Raw genomic sequence first — 17,896 nt, 5'->3', positions numbered from 1 at the left:
AGTCCCATATAGGGTACCGGGCCTGGCAGGAATCATGCCGGAATTAGTGAGACCTCCTCGGCCGCGGCTCAGCCGCAAAACTCCCTTTCGCGGTTCTCTTCCCACCAACTTCCATGGGCATGTTCCTCACCGGGACCTCCGACCAAGTGTGGCCGGGGAACAGTCACCCATGCCCGGGCAGCCTCAGCGAGTGCTCCCGCTGAGGTCAACTTGGAGGTTGGAGCTCCGACTTCCATGGGCACTATTCCTCCCCGGGACCTGCCGCCAAGTCTGGCCGGGGGACAGTGACACATTCCCGGGTAGCCTGAGCGGATGCTCCCGCTGAACTCTTTAGTTCCATGGGCATGTTCCTCATCAGGAACCCAACGACCAAGGGTGGCCGAGGGACAGTGACACATTCTCGGGTAGCCTGAGTGGCTGCTCCCGCTGAGCTACTTCCATGAGCACTATTCCTCCCCGGGACCTGCCGCCAAGTCTGGCCGGGGGACAGTGACACATTCCCGGGTAGCCTGAGTGGCTGCTCCCGCTGAGCCACTTCCATGGGCATTATTCCTCCCCGGGACTTGCCGCCAAGTCTTGGCCGGGGGACAGTGACACATTCCCGGGTAGCTTGAGTGGCTGCTCCCGCTGAGCCACTTCCATGGGCACTATTCCTCCCCGGGACCTGCCGCCAAGTCTGGCCGGGGGACAGTGACACATTCCCGGGTAGCCCGAGTGGCTGCTCCCGCTGAGCTACTTCCATGGGCACTATTCCTCCCCGGGACTTGCCGCCAAGTCTTGGCCGGGGGACAGTGACACATTGCCGGGTAGCCTGAGTGGCTGCTCCCGCTGAGCTCTTACTTCCATGGGCATGTTCCTCACCGGGACCAACTACCAAGTGTGGCCGGGTTTCGAGCTCCAAACTCGGCTTGCACTTGGTGGCCAAGGGGGTCCCCTCCGCTCCGGGAAGGGCGCCCTCCAGCGGGCAGACGAGGGTACTTCTAGTCTGCCCGAGCTCCATGGGGCCCCTCTCGCCCCTAGGCTCCCCGCCCAGGGTTCCAGGGTCCCGGCTACAGCCACCCAGCCGAGTCCCATATAGGGTACCGGGCCTGGCAGGAATCATGCCGGAATTAGTGAGACCTCCTCGGCCGCGGCTCAGCCGCAAAACTCCCTTTCGCGGTTCTCTTCCCACCAACTTCCATGGGCATGTTCCTCACCGGGACCTCCGACCAAGTGTGGCCGGGGAACAGTCACCCATGCCCGGGCAGCCTCAGCGAGTGCTCCCGCTGAGGTCAACTTGGAGGTTGGAGCTCCGACTTCCATGGGCACTATTCCTCCCCGGGACCTGCCGCCAAGTCTGGCCGGGGGACAGTGACACATTCCCGGGTAGCCTGAGCGGATGCTCCCGCTGAACTCTTTAGTTCCATGGGCATGTTCCTCATCAGGAACCCAACGACCAAGGGTGGCCGAGGGACAGTGACACATTCTCGGGTAGCCTGAGTGGCTGCTCCCGCTGAGCTACTTCCATGAGCACTATTCCTCCCCGGGACCTGCCGCCAAGTCTGGCCGGGGGACAGTGACACATTCCCGGGTAGCCTGAGTGGCTGCTCCCGCTGAGCCACTTCCATGGGCATTATTCCTCCCCGGGACTTGCCGCCAAGTCTTGGCCGGGGGACAGTGACACATTCCCGGGTAGCTTGAGTGGCTGCTCCCGCTGAGCCACTTCCATGGGCACTATTCCTCCCCGGGACCTGCCGCCAAGTCTGGCCGGGGGACAGTGACACATTCCCGGGTAGCCCGAGTGGCTGCTCCCGCTGAGCTACTTCCATGGGCACTATTCCTCCCCGGGACTTGCCGCCAAGTCTTGGCCGGGGGACAGTGACACATTGCCGGGTAGCCTGAGTGGCTGCTCCCGCTGAGCTCTTACTTCCATGGGCATGTTCCTCACCGGGACCAACTACCAAGTGTGGCCGGGTTTCGAGCTCCAAACTCGGCTTGCACTTGGTGGCCAAGGGGGTCCCCTCCGCTCCGGGAAGGGCGCCCTCCAGCGGGCAGACGAGGGTACTTCTAGTCTGCCCGAGCTCCATGGGGCCCCTCTCGCCCCTAGGCTCCCCGCCCAGGGTTCCAGGGTCCCGGCTACAGCCACCCAGCCGAGTCCCATATAGGGTACCGGGCCTGGCAGGAATCATGCCGGAATTAGTGAGACCTCCTCGGCCGCGGCTCAGCCGCAAAACTCCCTTTCGCGGTTCTCTTCCCACCAACTTCCATGGGCATGTTCCTCACCGGGACCTCCGACCAAGTGTGGCCGGGGAACAGTCACCCATGCCCGGGCAGCCTCAGCGAGTGCTCCCGCTGAGGTCAACTTGGAGGTTGGAGCTCCGACTTCCATGGGCACTATTCCTCCCCGGGACCTGCCGCCAAGTCTGGCCGGGGGACAGTGACACATTCCCGGGTAGCCTGAGCGGATGCTCCCGCTGAACTCTTTAGTTCCATGGGCATGTTCCTCATCAGGAACCCAACGACCAAGGGTGGCCGAGGGACAGTGACACATTCTCGGGTAGCCTGAGTGGCTGCTCCCGCTGAGCTACTTCCATGAGCACTATTCCTCCCCGGGACCTGCCGCCAAGTCTGGCCGGGGGACAGTGACACATTCCCGGGTAGCCTGAGTGGCTGCTCCCGCTGAGCTACTTCCATGGGCACTATTCCTCCCCGGGACTTGCCGCCAAGTCTTGGCCGGGGGACAGTGACACATTCCCGGGTAGCCTGAGTGGCTGCTCCCGCTGAGGTACTTCCATGAGCACTATTCCTCCCCGGGACTTGCCGCCAAGTCTTGGCCAGGGGACAGTGACACATTCCCGGGTAGCCTGAGTGGCTGCTCCCGCTGAGCTCCGACTTCCATGGCCATGTTCCTCACCGGGACCTCCGACCAAGCCTGGCCGGGTTTCGAGCTCCAAACTCGGCTTGCACTTGGTGGCCAAGGGGGTCCCCTCCGCTCCGGGAAGGGCGCCCTCCAGCGGGCAGACGAGGGTACTTCTAGTCTGCCCGAGCTCCATGGGGCCCCTCTCGCCCCTAGGCTCCCCGCCCAGGGTTCCAGGGTCACGGATCCAACCACCATGCCGAGTCCGGTTTGGGGACCGGGAATGGCAGGAATCAAGCCGGGATCGGTGCGCCCTCCTCGGCCGCGGCTTAGCGCAAAAACTCCCTTTCGCGGTTCTCTTCCCTTCAACTTCCATGGGCACGTTCCACACCGGGACCTACGACCAAGTGAGCCCGGGGAACAGTCACCCATGCCCGGGCAGCCTCAGCAAGTGCTCCCGCTGAGGGCAATTTGGAGTTTGGAGCTCCGACTTCCATGGGCATGTTCCTCACCGGGACCTACGACCAAGCGTGGCCGAGAACAGTGACACATTCCCGGGTAAGCCTGAGCGGCTTCTCCCGCTGAACTCTTACTTCCATGGGCATGTTCCTCATCAGAAACCCAACGACCAAGTGTGGCCGAGGGACAGTGACACATTCACGGGTAGCCTCAGCAGCTGCTCCCGCTGAGCTACTTCCATGGGCACTATTCCTCCCCGGGACTTGCCGCCAAGTCTGGCCGGGGGACAGTGACACATTCCCGGTTAGCCTGAGTGGCTGCTCCCGCTGAGCTACTTCCATGGGCACTATTCCTCCCCGGGACTTGCCGCCAAGTCTTGGCCGGGGGACAGTGACACATTCCCGGGTAGCCTGAGTGGCTGCTCCCGCTGAGCTCTTACTTCCATGGGCACTGTTCCTCCCCGGGACTTGCCGCCAAGTCTGGCCGGGGGACAGTGACACATTCCCGGGTAGCCTGAGTGGCTGCTCCCGCTGAGCTCCGACTTCCATGGCCATGTTCCTCACCGGGACCTCCGACCAAGCCTGGCCGGGTTTCGAGCTCCAAACTCGGCTTGCACTTGGTGGCCAAGGGGGTCCCCTCCGCTCCGGGAAGGGCGCCCTCCAGCGGGCAGACGAGGGTACTTCTAGTCTGCCCGAGCTCCATGGGGCCCCTCTCGCCCCTAGGCTCCCCGCCCAGGGTTCCAGGGTCACGGATCCAACCACCATGCCGAGTCCGGTTTGGGGACCGGGAATGGCAGGAATCAAGCCGGGATCGGTGCGCCCTCCTCGGCCGCGGCTTAGCGCAAAAACTCCCTTTCGCGGTTCTCTTCCCTTCAACTTCCATGGGCACGTTCCACACCGGGACCTACGACCAAGTGAGCCCGGGGAACAGTCACCCATGCCCGGGCAGCCTCAGCAAGTGCTCCAGCTGAGGTCAATTTGGAGTTTGGAGCTCCGACTTCCATGGGCATGTTCCTCACCGGGACCTACGACCAAGCGTGGCCGAGAACAGTGACACATTCCCGGGTAAGCCTTAGCGGCTTCTCCCGCTGAGCTCCTACTTCCATGAGCACTATTCCTCCCCGGGACTTGCCGCCAAGTCTTGCCTGGGGGGACAGTGACACATTCCCGGGAAGCCTGTGCGGCTGCTCCCGCTAGGCTCTTACTTCCATGGGCATTATTCCTCCCCGGGACTTGCCGCCAAGTCTGGCCGGGGGACAGTGACTCTTGGCCGGATAGGCCAAGTGGCTTCTCCCGCTGACTTGCCCCTTTGGAAGTAGTAGCTCCTACTTCCATGGGCATTATTCCTCCCCGGGACCTACTGCCAAGTGTGGCCGGGGAACAGTGACCCTTGGCCGGATAGGCCAACTGGCTTCTCCCGCTGACTTGCCCCTTTGGAAGTAGTAGCTCCTACTTCCATGGGCATTATTCCTCCCCAGGACCTACAGCCAAGTGTGGCCGGGGAACAGTGACTCTTGGCCGGATAGGCCAAGTGGCTTCTCCCGCTGACTTGACCCTTTGGAAGTAGAGGCTCCTACTTCCATGGGCATTATTCCTCCCCGGGACCTACTGCCAAGTGTGGCCGGGGAACAGTGACCCTTGGCCGGATAGGCCAAGTGGCTTCTCCCGCTGACTTGCCCCTTTGGAAGTAGTAGCTCTTACTTCCATGGGCATTATACCTCTCGGGGACTTAGAGCCAAGTGTCTTCACCCTTTGAAGGTAGTAGCTCCTACTTCCATGGGCATTATTCCTCCCCGGGACCTACTGCCAAGTGTGGCCGGGGAACAGTGACCCTTGGCCGGGTAGGCCAAGTGGCTTCTCCCGCTGACTTGCCCCTTTGGAAGTAGTACCTCCTACTTCCATGGGCATTATTCCTCCCCGGGACCTACTGCCAAGTGTGGCCGGGGAACAGTGACCCTTGGCCGAATAGGCCAAGTGGCTTCTCCCGCTGACTTGCCCCTTTGGAAGTAGTAGCTCTTACTTCCATGGGCATTATACCTCTCGGGGACTTAGAGCCAAGTGTCTTCACCCTTTGAAGGTAGTAGCTCCTACTTCCATGGGCATTATTCCTCCCCGGGACCTACTGCCAAGTGTGGCCGGGGAACAGTGACCCTTGGCCGGGTAGGCCAAGTGGCTTCTCCCGCTGACTTGCCCCTTTGGAAGTAGTAGCTCCTACTTCCATGGGCATTATTCCTCCCCGGGACCTACTGCCAAGTGTGGCCGGGGAACAGTGACCCTTGGCCGGATAGGCCAACTGGCTGCTCCCGCTGACTTGCCCCTTTGGAAGTAGGAGCTCTTACTTCCATGGGCATTATACCTCTCGGGCACTTAGAGCCAAGTGTCTTCACCCTTTGGAGGTAGTAGCTCCTACTTCCATGGGCATTATTCCTCCCCGGGATCTACTGACAAGTGTGGCCGGGGAACAGTGACCCTTGGCCGGATAGGCCAAGTGGCTTCTCCCGCTGACTTGCCCCTTTGGAAGTAGTAGCTCCTACTTCCATGGGCATTATTCCTCCCCGGGACCTACAGCCAAGTGTGGCCGGGGAACAGTGACTCTTGGCCGTATAGGCCAAGTGGCTTCTCCCGCTGACTTGCCCCTTTGGAAGTAGTAGCTCCTACTTCCATGGGCATTATTCCTCCCCGGGACCTACTGCCAAGTGTGGCCGGGGAACAGGGACCCTTGGCCGGGTAGACCAAGTGGCTTCTCCCGCTGACTTGCCCCTTTGGAAGTAGAGGCTCCTACTTCCATGGGCATTATTCCTCCCCGGGACCTACTGCCAAGTGTGGCCGGGGAACAGGGACCCTTGGCCGGGTAGACCAAGTGGCTTCTCCCGCTGACTTGCCCCTTTGGAAGTAGAGGCTCCTACTTCCATGGGCATTATTCCTCCCCGGGACCTACTGCCAAGTGTGGCCGGGGAACAGTGACCCTTGGCCGGATAGGCCAAGTGGCTTCTCCCGCTGACCTGCCCCTTTGGAAGTAGTAGCTCCTACTTCCATGGGCATTATTCCTCCCCGGGACCTACTGCCAAGTGTGGCCGGGGAACAGTGACCCTTGGCCGGATAGGCCAACTGGCTGCTCCCGCTGACTTGCCCCTTTGGAAGTAGGAGCTCCTACTTCCATGGGCATTATTCCTCCCCGGGACCTACTGCCAAGTGTGGCCGGGGAACAGTGACTCTTGGCCGGATAGGCCAAGTGGCTTCTCCCGCTGACTTGCCCCTTTGGAAGTAGTAGCTCCTACTTCCATGGGCATTATTCCTCCCCGGGACCTACTGCCAAGTGTGGCCGGGGAACAGTGACCCTTGGCCGGATAGGCCAAGTCGCTTCTCCCGCTGACTTGCCCCTTTGGAAGTAGTAGCTCCTACTTCCATGGGCATTATTCCTCCCCGGGACCTACTGCCAAGTGTGGCCGGGGAACAGTGACCCTTGGCCGGATAGGCCAAGTGGCTTCTCCCGCTGACTTGCCCCTTTGGAAGATATAGCTCTTACTTCCATGGGCATTATACCTCTCGGGGACTTAGAGCCAAGTGTCTTCACCCTTTGAAGGTAGTAGCTCCTACTTCCATGGGCATTATTCCTCCCCGGGACCTACTGCCAAGTGTAGCCGGGGAACAGTGACCCTTGGCCGGATAGGCCAAGTGGCTTCTCCCGCTGACTTGCCCCTTTGGAAGTAGTAGCTCCTACTTCCATGGGCATTATTCCTCCCCGGGACCTACTGCCAAGTGCGGCCGGGGAACAGTGACCCTTGGCCGGATAGGCCGAGTGGCTTCTCCCGCTGACTTGACCCTTTGGAAGTAGAGGCTCCTACTTCCATGGGCATTATTCCTCATCGGGACCTACAGCCAAGTGTGGCCGGGGGACAGTGACATGTGGCCGGATAGGCCGAGTGGCTTCTCCCGCTGACTTGCCCCTTTGGAAGTAGTAGCTCCTACTTCCATGGGCATTATTCCTCCCCGGGACCTACTGCCAAGTGTGGCCGGGGAACAGTGACCCTTGGCCGGATAGGCCAAGTGGCTTCTCCCGCTGACCTGCCCCTTTGGAAGTAGTAGCTCTTACTTCCATGGGCATTATACCTCTCGGGGACTTAGAGCCAAGTGTCTTCACCCTTTGAAGGTAGTAGCTCCTACTTCCATGGGCATTATTCCTCCCCGGGACCTACTGCCAAGTGTGGCCGGGGAACAGTGACCCTTGGCCGGGTAGGCCAACTGGCTGCTCCCGCTGACTTGCCCCTTTGGAAGTAGTACCTCCTACTTCCATGGGCATTATTCCTCCCCGGGACCTACTGCCAAGTGTGGCCGGGGAACAGTGACCCTTGGCCGGGTAGGCCAAGTGGCTTCTCCCGCTGACCTGCCCCTTTGGAAGTAGTAGCTCTTACTTCCATGGGCATTATACCTCTCGGGGACTTAGAGCCAAGTGTCTTCACCCTTTGAAGGTAGTAGCTCCTACTTCCATGGGCATTATTCCTCCCCGGGACCTACTGCCAAGTGTGGCCGGGGAACAGTGACCCTTTGCCGGATAGGCCAAGTGGCTTCTCCCGCTGACTTGCCCCTTTGGAAGTAGTAGCTCCTACTTCCATGGGCATTATTCCTCCCCGGGACCTACTGCCTAGTGTAGCCGGGGAACAGTGACTCTTGGCCGGATAGGCCAACTGGCTTCTCCCGCTGACTTGCCCCTTTGGAAGTAGGAGCTCTTACTTCCATGGGCATTATTCCTCCCCGGGACCTACTGCCAAGTGTGGCCGGGGAACAGTGACTCTTGGCCGGATAGGCCAACTGGCTTCTCCCGCTGACTTGCCCCTTTGGAAGTAGGAGCTCTTACTTCCAAGGGCATTACACCTCTCGGGCACTTAGAGCCAAGTGTCTTCACCCTTTGGAGGTAGTAGCTCCTACTTCCATGGGCATTATTCCTCCCAGGGACCTACTGCCAAATGTGGCCGGGGAACAGTGACTCTAGGCCGGATAGGCCAACTGGCTTCTCCCGCTGACTTGCCCCTTTGGAAGTAGGAGCTCCTACTTCCATGGGCATTATTCCTCCCCGGGACTTGCCGCCAAGTCTGGCCGGGGGACAGTGACACTTGGCCGGGTAGGCGAAGTGGCTTCTCCCGCTGACTTGCCCCTTTGGAAGTAGGAGCTCCTACTTCCATGGGCATTATTCCTCCCCGGGACTTGCCGCCAAGTCTGGCCGGGGGACAGTGACACTTGGCCGGGTAGGCGAAGTGGCTTCTCCCGCTGACTTGCCCCTTTGGAAGTAGGAGCTCCTACTTCCATGGGCATTATTCCTCCCCGGGACTTGCCGCCAAGTCTGGCCGGGGGACAGTGACACTTGGCCGGGTAGGCGAAGTGGCTTCTCCCGCTGACTTGCCCCTTTGGAAGTAGGAGCTCCTACTTCCATGGGCATTATTCCTCCCCGGGACTTGCCGCCAAGTCTGGCCGGGGGACAGTGACACTTGGCCGGGTAGGCCAACTGGCTTCTCCCGCTGACTTGCCCCTTTGGAAGTAGTAGCTCCTACTTCCATGGGCATTATTCCTCCCCGGGACCTACTGCCAAGTGTGGCCGGGGAACAGTGACTCTTGGCCGGATAGGCCAACTGGCTTCTCCCGCTGACTTGCCCCTTTGGAAGTAGTAGCTCCTACTTCCATGGGCATTATTCCTCCCCGGGACCTACTGCCTAGTGTGGCCGGGGAACAGTGACTCTTGGCCGGATAGGCCAACTGGCTTCTCCTGCTGACTTGCCCCTTTGGAAGTAGGAGCTCTTACTTCCATGGGCATTATTCCTCCCCGGGACCTACTGCCAAGTGTGGCCGGGGAACAGTGACTCTTGGCCGGATAGGCCAACTGGCTTCTCCCGCTGACTTGCCCCTTTGGAAGTAGGAGCTCTTACTTCCATGGGCATTATACCTCTCGGGCACTTAGAGCCAAGTGTCTTCACCCTTTGGAGGTAGTAGCTCCTACTTCCATGGGCATTATTCCTCCCCGGGACCTACTGCCAAATGTGGCCGGGGAACAGTGACTCTAGGCCGGATAGGCCAACTGGCTTCTCCCGCTGACTTGCCCCTTTGGAAGTAGTAGCTCCTACTTCCATGGGCATTATTCCTCCCCGGGACCTACTGCCAAGTGTGGCCGGGGAACAGTGACTCTTGGCCGGATAGGCCAACTGGCTTCTCCCGCTGACTTGCCCCTTTGGAAGTAGTAGCTCCTACTTCCATGGGCATTATTCCTCCCCGGGACCTACTGCCTAGTGTAGCCGGGGAACAGTGACTCTTGGCCGGATAGGCCAACTGGCTTCTCCCGCTGACTTGCCCCTTTGGAAGTAGTAGCTCCTACTTCCATGGGCATTATTCCTCCCCGGGACCTACTGCCAAGTGTGGCCGGGGAACAGTGACTCTTGGCCGGATAGGCCAACTTGCTTCTCCCGCTGACTTGCCCCTTTGGAAGTAGTAGCTCCTACTTCCATGGGCATTATTCCTCCCCGGGACCTACTGCCTAGTGTAGCCGGGGAACAGTGACTCTTGGCCGGATAGGCCAACTGGCTTCTCCCGCTGACTTGCCCCTTTGGAAGTAGGAGCTCTTACTTCCATGGGCATTATTCCTCCCCGGGACCTACTGCCAAGTGTGGCCGGGGAACAGTGACTCTTGGCCGGATAGGCCAACTGGCTTCTCCCGCTGACTTGCCCCTTTGGAAGTAGGAGCTCTTACTTCCAAGGGCATTACACCTCTCGGGCACTTAGAGCCAAGTGTCTTTACCCTTTGGAGGTAGTAGCTCCTACTTCCATGGGCATTATTCCTCCCAGGGACCTACTGCCAAATGTGGCCGGGGAACAGTGACTCTAGGCCGGATAGGCCAACTGGCTTCTCCCGCTGACTTGCCCCTTTGGAAGTAGTAGCTCCTACTTCCATGGGCATTATTCCTCCCCGGGACCTACTGCCTAGTGTAGCCGGGGAACAGTGACTCTTGGCCGGATAGGCCAACTGGCTTCTCCCGCTGACTTGCCCCTTTGGAAGTAGGAGCTCTTACTTCCATGGGCATTATTCCTCCCCGGGACCTACTGCCAAGTGTGGCCGGGGAACAGTGACTCTTGGCCGGATAGGCCAACTGGCTTCTCCCGCTGACTTGCCCCTTTGGAAGTAGGAGCTCTTACTTCCAAGGGCATTACACCTCTCGGGCACTTAGAGCCAAGTGTCTTCACCCTTTGGAGGTAGTAGCTCCTACTTCCATGGGCATTATTCCTCCCAGGGACCTACTGCCAAATGTGGCCGGGGAACAGTGACTCTAGGCCGGATAGGCCAACTGGCTTCTCCCGCTGACTTGCCCCTTTGGAAGTAGGAGCTCCTACTTCCATGGGCATTATTCCTCCCCGGGACTTGCCGCCAAGTCTGGCCGGGGGACAGTGACACTTGGCCGGGTAGGCGAAGTGGCTTCTCCCGCTGACTTGCCCCTTTGGAAGTAGGAGCTCCTACTTCCATGGGCATTATTCCTCCCCGGGACTTGCCGCCAAGTCTGGCCGGGGGACAGTGACACTTGGCCGGGTAGGCGAAGTGGCTTCTCCCGCTGACTTGCCCCTTTGGAAGTAGGAGCTCCTACTTCCATGGGCATTATTCCTCCCCGGGACTTGCCGCCAAGTCTGGCCGGGGGACAGTGACACTTGGCCGGGTAGGCGAAGTGGCTTCTCCCGCTGACTTGCCCCTTTGGAAGTAGGAGCTCCTACTTCCATGGGCATTATTCCTCCCCGGGACTTGCCGCCAAGTCTGGCCGGGGGACAGTGACACTTGGCCGGGTAGGCCAACTGGCTTCTCCCGCTGACTTGCCCCTTTGGAAGTAGTAGCTCCTACTTCCATGGGCATTATTCCTCCCCGGGACCTACTGCCAAGTGTGGCCGGGGAACAGTGACTCTTGGCCGGATAGGCCAACTGGCTTCTCCCGCTGACTTGCCCCTTTGGAAGTAGTAGCTCCTACTTCCATGGGCATTATTCCTCCCCGGGACCTACTGCCTAGTGTGGCCGGGGAACAGTGACTCTTGGCCGGATAGGCCAACTGGCTTCTCCTGCTGACTTGCCCCTTTGGAAGTAGGAGCTCTTACTTCCATGGGCATTATTCCTCCCCGGGACCTACTGCCAAGTGTGGCCGGGGAACAGTGACTCTTGGCCGGATAGGCCAACTGGCTTCTCCCGCTGACTTGCCCCTTTGGAAGTAGGAGCTCTTACTTCCATGGGCATTATACCTCTCGGGCACTTAGAGCCAAGTGTCTTCACCCTTTGGAGGTAGTAGCTCCTACTTCCATGGGCATTATTCCTCCCCGGGACCTACTGCCAAATGTGGCCGGGGAACAGTGACTCTAGGCCGGATAGGCCAACTGGCTTCTCCCGCTGACTTGCCCCTTTGGAAGTAGTAGCTCCTACTTCCATGGGCATTATTCCTCCCCGGGACCTACTGCCAAGTGTGGCCGGGGAACAGTGACTCTTGGCCGGATAGGCCAACTGGCTTCTCCCGCTGACTTGCCCCTTTGGAAGTAGTAGCTCCTACTTCCATGGGCATTATTCCTCCCCGGGACCTACTGCCTAGTGTAGCCGGGGAACAGTGACTCTTGGCCGGATAGGCCAACTGGCTTCTCCCGCTGACTTGCCCCTTTGGAAGTAGTAGCTCCTACTTCCATGGGCATTATTCCTCCCCGGGACCTACTGCCAAGTGTGGCCGGGGAACAGTGACTCTTGGCCGGATAGGCCAACTTGCTTCTCCCGCTGACTTGCCCCTTTGGAAGTAGTAGCTCCTACTTCCATGGGCATTATTCCTCCCCGGGACCTACTGCCTAGTGTAGCCGGGGAACAGTGACTCTTGGCCGGATAGGCCAACTGGCTTCTCCCGCTGACTTGCCCCTTTGGAAGTAGGAGCTCTTACTTCCATGGGCATTATTCCTCCCCGGGACCTACTGCCAAGTGTGGCCGGGGAACAGTGACTCTTGGCCGGATAGGCCAACTGGCTTCTCCCGCTGACTTGCCCCTTTGGAAGTAGGAGCTCTTACTTCCAAGGGCATTACACCTCTCGGGCACTTAGAGCCAAGTGTCTTTACCCTTTGGAGGTAGTAGCTCCTACTTCCATGGGCATTATTCCTCCCAGGGACCTACTGCCAAATGTGGCCGGGGAACAGTGACTCTAGGCCGGATAGGCCAACTGGCTTCTCCCGCTGACTTGCCCCTTTGGAAGTAGTAGCTCCTACTTCCATGGGCATTATTCCTCCCCGGGACCTACTGCCTAGTGTAGCCGGGGAACAGTGACTCTTGGCCGGATAGGCCAACTGGCTTCTCCCGCTGACTTGCCCCTTTGGAAGTAGGAGCTCTTACTTCCATGGGCATTATTCCTCCCCGGGACCTACTGCCAAGTGTGGCCGGGGAACAGTGACTCTTGGCCGGATAGGCCAACTGGCTTCTCCCGCTGACTTGCCCCTTTGGAAGTAGGAGCTCTTACTTCCAAGGGCATTACACCTCTCGGGCACTTAGAGCCAAGTGTCTTCACCCTTTGGAGGTAGTAGCTCCTACTTCCATGGGCATTATTCCTCCCAGGGACCTACTGCCAAATGTGGCCGGGGAACAGTGACTCTAGGCCGGATAGGCCAACTGGCTTCTCCCGCTGACTTGCCCCTTTGGAAGTAGGAGCTCCTACTTCCATGGGCATTATTCCTCCCCGGGACTTGCCGCCAAGTCTGGCCGGGGGACAGTGACACTTGGCCGGGTAGGCGAAGTGGCTTCTCCCGCTGACTTGCCCCTTTGGAAGTAGGAGCTCCTACTTCCATGGGCATTATTCCTCCCCGGGACTTGCCGCCAAGTCTGGCCGGGGGACAGTGACACTTGGCCGGGTAGGCGAAGTGGCTTCTCCCGCTGACTTGCCCCTTTGGAAGTAGGAGCTCCTACTTCCATGGGCATTATTCCTCCCCGGGACTTGCCGCCAAGTCTGGCCGGGGGACAGTGACACTTGGCCGGGTAGGCGAAGTGGCTTCTCCCGCTGACTTGCCCCTTTGGAAGTAGGAGCTCCTACTTCCATGGGCATTATTCCTCCCCGGGACTTGCCGCCAAGTCTGGCCGGGGGACAGTGACACTTGGCCGGGTAGGCCAACTGGCTTCTCCCGCTGACTTGCCCCTTTGGAAGTAGTAGCTCCTACTTCCATGGGCATTATTCCTCCCCGGGACCTACTGCCAAGTGTGGCCGGGGAACAGTGACTCTTGGCCGGATAGGCCAACTGGCTTCTCCCGCTGACTTGCCCCTTTGGAAGTAGTAGCTCCTACTTCCATGGGCATTATTCCTCCCCGGGACCTACTGCCTAGTGTGGCCGGGGAACAGTGACTCTTGGCCGGATAGGCCAACTGGCTTCTCCTGCTGACTTGCCCCTTTGGAAGTAGGAGCTCTTACTTCCATGGGCATTATTCCTCCCCGGGACCTACTGCCAAGTGTGGCCGGGGAACAGTGACTCTTGGCCGGATAGGCCAACTGGCTTCTCCCGCTGACTTGCCCCTTTGGAAGTAGGAGCTCTTACTTCCATGGGCATTATACCTCTCGGGCACTTAGAGCCAAGTGTCTTCACCCTTTGGAGGTAGTAGCTCCTACTTCCATGGGCATTATTCCTCCCCGGGACCTACTGCCAAATGTGGCCGGGGAACAGTGACTCTAGGCCGGATAGGCCAACTGGCTTCTCCCGCTGACTTGCCCCTTTGGAAGTAGTAGCTCCTACTTCCATGGGCATTATTCCTCCCCGGGACCTACTGCCAAGTGTGGCCGGGGAACAGTGACTCTTGGCCGGATAGGCCAACTGGCTTCTCCCGCTGACTTGCCCCTTTGGAAGTAGTAGCTCCTACTTCCATGGGCATTATTCCTCCCCGGGACCTACTGCCTAGTGTAGCCGGGGAACAGTGACTCTTGGCCGGATAGGCCAACTGGCTTCTCCCGCTGACTTGCCCCTTTGGAAGTAGTAGCTCCTACTTCCATGGGCATTATTCCTCCCCGGGACCTACTGCCAAGTGTGGCCGGGGAACAGTGACTCTTGGCCGGATAGGCCAACTTGCTTCTCCCGCTGACTTGCCCCTTTGGAAGTAGTAGCTCCTACTTCCATGGGCATTATTCCTCCCCGGGACCTACTGCCTAGTGTAGCCGGGGAACAGTGACTCTTGGCCGGATAGGCCAACTGGCTTCTCCCGCTGACTTGCCCCTTTGGAAGTAGGAGCTCTTACTTCCATGGGCATTATTCCTCCCCGGGACCTACTGCCAAGTGTGGCCGGGGAACAGTGACTCTTGGCCGGATAGGCCAACTGGCTTCTCCCGCTGACTTGCCCCTTTGGAAGTAGGAGCTCTTACTTCCAAGGGCATTACACCTCTCGGGCACTTAGAGCCAAGTGTCTTTACCCTTTGGAGGTAGTAGCTCCTACTTCCATGGGCATTATTCCTCCCAGGGACCTACTGCCAAATGTGGCCGGGGAACAGTGACTCTAGGCCGGATAGGCCAACTGGCTTCTCCCGCTGACTTGCCCCTTTGGAAGTAGTAGCTCCTACTTCCATGGGCATTATTCCTCCCCGGGACCTACTGCCTAGTGTAGCCGGGGAACAGTGACTCTTGGCCGGATAGGCCAACTGGCTTCTCCCGCTGACTTGCCCCTTTGGAAGTAGGAGCTCTTACTTCCATGGGCATTATTCCTCCCCGGGACCTACTGCCAAGTGTGGCCGGGGAACAGTGACTCTTGGCCGGATAGGCCAACTGGCTTCTCCCGCTGACTTGCCCCTTTGGAAGTAGGAGCTCTTACTTCCAAGGGCATTACACCTCTCGGGCACTTAGAGCCAAGTGTCTTCACCCTTTGGAGGTAGTAGCTCCTACTTCCATGGGCATTATTCCTCCCAGGGACCTACTGCCAAATGTGGCCGGGGAACAGTGACTCTAGGCCGGATAGGCCAACTGGCTTCTCCCGCTGACTTGCCCCTTTGGAAGTAGGAGCTCCTACTTCCATGGGCATTATTCCTCCCCGGGACTTGCCGCCAAGTCTGGCCGGGGGACAGTGACACTTGGCCGGGTAGGCGAAGTGGCTTCTCCCGCTGACTTGCCCCTTTGGAAGTAGGAGCTCCTACTTCCATGGGCATTATTCCTCCCCGGGACTTGCCGCCAAGTCTGGCCGGGGGACAGTGACACTTGGCCGGGTAGGCGAAGTGGCTTCTCCCGCTGACTTGCCCCTTTGGAAGTAGGAGCTCCTACTTCCATGGGCATTATTCCTCCCCGGGACTTGCCGCCAAGTCTGGCCGGGGGACAGTGACACTTGGCCGGGTAGGCGAAGTGGCTTCTCCCGCTGACTTGCCCCTTTGGAAGTAGGAGCTCCTACTTCCATGGGCATTATTCCTCCCCGGGACTTGCCGCCAAGTCTGGCCGGGGGACAGTGACACTTGGCCGGGTAGGCGAAGTGGCTTCTCCCGCTGACTTGCCCCTTTGGAAGTAGGAGCTCCTACTTCCATGGGCATTATTCCTCCCCGGGACTTGCCGCCAAGTCTGGCCGGGGGACAGTGACACTTGGCCGGGTAGGCGAAGTGGCTTCTCCCGCTGACTTGCCCCTTTGGAAGTAGGAGCTCCTACTTCCATGGGCATTATTCCTCCCCGGGACTTGCCGCCAAGTCTGGCCGGGGGACAGTGACACTTGGCCGGGTAGGCGAAGTGGCTTCTCCCGCTGACTTGCCCCTTTGGAAGTAGGAGCTCCTACTTCCATGGGCATTATTCCTCCCCGGGACTTGCCGCCAAGTCTGGCCGGGGAACAGTGACATGCGGCCGGATACGGCCGAGCGGCTGCTCCCGCTGACGTCATCACTTTGGAAGTAGGAGCTCCTACTTCCATGGGCTTGTTCCTCCCCGGGACTTGCCGCCAAGTCTGGCCGGGGGACAGTGACATGTGGCCGGATAGGCCAACTGGCTGCTCCCGCTGAGCTCCTACTTCCATGGGCTTGCCCCTCCCCGGGACTTGCCGCCAAGTCTGGCCGGGGAACAGTGACATGCGGCCGGATACGGCCGAGCGGCTGCTCCCGCTGACGTCATCACTTTGGAAGTAGGAGCTCCTACTTCCATGGGCTTGTTCCTCCCCGGGACTTGCCGCCAAGTCTGGCCGGGGGACAGTGACATGTGGCCGCATAGGCCAACTGGCTGCTCCCGCTGAGCTCCTACTTCCATGGGCTTGTTCCTCCCCGGGACTTGCCGCCAAGTCTGGCCGGGGGACAGTGACATGCCGCCGGATACGGCCGAGCGGCTGCTCCCGCTGACGTCATCACTTTGGAAGTAGGAGCTCCTACTTCCATGGGCTTGTTCCTCCCCGGGACTTGCCGCCAAGTCTGGCCGGGGGACAGTGACATGTGGCCGGATAGGCCAACTGGCTGCTCCCGCTGAGCTTTTACTTCCATGGGCTTGCCGCTCCCCGGGACTTGCCGCCAAGTCTGGCCGGGGAACAGTGACATGCGGCTGGATACGGCCGAGCGGCTGCTCCCGCTGACGTCATCACTTTGGAAGTAGGAGCTCCTACTTCCATGGGCTTGTTCCTCCCCGGGACTTGCCGCCAAGTCTGGCCGGGGGACAGTGACATGTGGCCGGATAGGCCAACTGGCTGCTCCCGCTGAGCTCCTACTTCCATGGGCTTGCCCCTCCCCGGGACTTGCCGCCAAGTCTGGCCGGGGGACAGTGACATGCGGCCGGATACGGCCGAGCGGCTGCTCCCGCTGACGTCATCACTTCGGAAGTCCATGCTCGGGGCAAGGCTCGCACTCCAGGCGAGAACCAGCTCTGCGGGGCCGGCGGCGCGTGCTTGGCCGAGCCCCCGTGACCAACGGGGGCTAGACGTCGGAGGCATGCCCGCAGAGGTGCACCCCTCGCCGGCCACACTCTCTGACATCCTCCGGCCTCTGCTCCGCGCCTACGTTCTACGCGGCTTATGTCTGCCACTGCACGGCACTCAATGTATCACTCTGCATCACTCGCCGCCCTTGCCCAATGATCCATGACTTTATGCTTTGTGTGCTGCCCGCGGCCCTGCTGGCTCTCGCCAATGACGGAGGCACACTGCTCTCTCCGGCTCTCGCTCTCGGGGCATGCCGGCACACGCGCGCCCCCTTCACCGGCCACTACTGCGCTCGCTACACGGCTACACGCAGCGAAGCCCCCTGCTCCTCCATCAGGCAGCTCCACTGCCGTCTGGGCACCTTCCGACAACCCACCAGACTTAAGCCCGCCCCCCGAGCATTAAGCCCGCCCCCCCGAGCATTAAGCCCGCCCCCGAAAATTAAGCCCACCCCCGAAAATTAAGCCCACCGACGAGTAATGCACCCCTCGAGGTTTATTAGAGAAGGTGGGGGGGGGGGGGGGGGGGGGCGCCGCCGGCGGCGCGCAAACGTCCGCTCCGACACTCTCTTAACCAGGGACAGTCAACCGTGTTTCAAGACGAGTCTCTCAAGACCGTCCCCCCCCTGGGGGTTGCTCCCCGGCTGGGGAGCGAGACAGAGTCCCTCCACTCGGCGGATCGATGGCTCGTCGTGGCTGCCCGGAGGCTGGTGTCGAGAGCGGAGGG

Source organism: Engystomops pustulosus, unplaced genomic scaffold (genome assembly GCF_040894005.1).
Source record: "Engystomops pustulosus unplaced genomic scaffold, aEngPut4.maternal MAT_SCAFFOLD_244, whole genome shotgun sequence".
In the NCBI taxonomy this organism is placed as follows: domain Eukaryota; kingdom Metazoa; phylum Chordata; class Amphibia; order Anura; family Leptodactylidae; genus Engystomops; species Engystomops pustulosus.
The sequence above is the reverse complement of the archived record's forward strand: the minus strand, read 5'-3'. Positions refer to the sequence as shown.